Raw genomic sequence first — 1,727 nt, forward strand, 5'->3', positions numbered from 1 at the left:
AAGACTAATAGCAAAATGACAAATTAAAGTAGTAATTAGAAAAACCTCTCTGTTAGATTTTACAAAAGTCCCATGGTGTTTTATAAGTATTTTTAGGTAAATTCTATTAAAATTTCAAGGAATAAGTAATTAGTATCCAACACAAATTGTTCCAAAAATAAAAAATAGGCAAATCTCTCTAGATTATTTTATGAACTTGATGTAACTTAGTATAAAGTTGACACCAAAAAAGAAAAGAACATTATAAGAAAAGGAAACTTTAGGGAGTTCCCTGGTGGTCTAGTGGTTAGGATTTGGCACTGTCAGTGCTGTGGCCCAGGTTCAATCCCTGGTCAGGGAACTGAGATCCTCAAAGTTGGGTAACTCCTGCAAGCCGAGTGGTGCAGCCAAAAAATAAAAAAGAAAAGAAAAAAGAAAAAAAAGAAAAGGAAACTTTAGTCCACTTTTATTTAAGAACATAGGTATAAAAGAAACTTAAATAAAATATCAATGGACTCTAATACTGTGTTAAAAAATCAATGCATCTAATTCAAATAATGGAATACTAAAGAATATTTTAAAAAACTAACTGTTGCTCTACACAACAAATCCACATTGTTGAGTGAAAAGCCAGACACATAAGACTCTCAACTATTTGATAGTCTGAGAATACCCATTTCTGAGAATTTCACGACAGGCAAAATGAATCTATAGAGAGAGGGTTCAGAAGAGTCATTACTTTGGGAGTGAGTGGCTGGCCATATAGACTGGTTGAGGGAATGAGTCAACTGCAGTGCTGAAAATATTCACTATTTTGGTCTGAGTGGTATTTAAATGGATGTACACATATGTACAAATTTATTAAGCTATACATTTAAGATTACTATACTTTACTGAATGTAAGTTATACTGCGATGAATTAAAAAAAGTACTACAAATGGGAAAATTTTATCCCAGTAATGGAAAAATAGTTCAATATTAGAAAGTCTATCAATATAATTTATCACTTTATAGCAGGGGTTGGCAAACTTTCTTGTAAAGGGTGAGACAATACATATTTTAGGCTTTATGGGCTAGACAGTATCTATCTCAATTACTTAACTCTGCCACTGTGGTGTGAAAGCAGCTATAGACAATATGTAAATTAATGAACATGGCTGTGTTCCAATTAAACTTTATTTCATCAATAAGTAATTTTTAAGAAACTCTTAGGAGGGACTTCCCTGGTGGTGCGGTGGTTAAGAATCCGCCTGCCCATGCAGGGGACATGGGCTCGATCCCTGGTCTGGGAAGATCCCACATGCTGCGGAGCAATTAAGCCCCTGTGCCACAACTACTGAGCCCACGCACCACAACTACTGAAGCCTGCGCACCTAGAGCCCGTGCTCCACAAGAGAAGCCACCACAACGCGAAGCCCTTGCACCACAACGAAGAGTAGCCCCTGCTTGCCGCAACTAGAGAAAGCCCGTGTGCAGCAGTGAAGACCCAAAGCAGCCAAAAATAAATAAATAAATGAAGAAAAAAAAGCCTCTTAGGAAAATAGGAACTTTTCTAACTTGATAAAGACTAGACAACCAAAGCCTTTGGCAAACATCATACTTAAAGAAGAAACTTTTGATGTATTCCTATTAATGTCCACTATTGACATCATACTGTTCAACAGAATACTGAAGGTCTTGACCAATGTAATAAGAGAGGAAAAAGAAGTAGAACAATATGAGTATTGGAAATAAAGAGATAAATAGTT

The 1,727-nt window shown here is 35.9% G+C and overlaps 1 non-coding gene across 1 annotated transcript; it reads left to right on the plus strand.

Moving 5' to 3' along the window:
- Positions 1–268: 268 nt before the first annotated feature.
- On the plus strand, positions 269–340 carry TRNAD-GUC (transfer RNA aspartic acid (anticodon GUC)). The gene has a single exon. It is a non-coding gene; the product is annotated as a tRNA-Asp (tRNA).
- Positions 341–1,727: the final 1,387 nt, after the last annotated feature.

The sequence above is a fragment of the Lagenorhynchus albirostris genome, chromosome 9, assembly GCF_949774975.1.
Source record: "Lagenorhynchus albirostris chromosome 9, mLagAlb1.1, whole genome shotgun sequence".
Lineage (NCBI taxonomy): Eukaryota > Metazoa > Chordata > Mammalia > Artiodactyla > Delphinidae > Lagenorhynchus > Lagenorhynchus albirostris.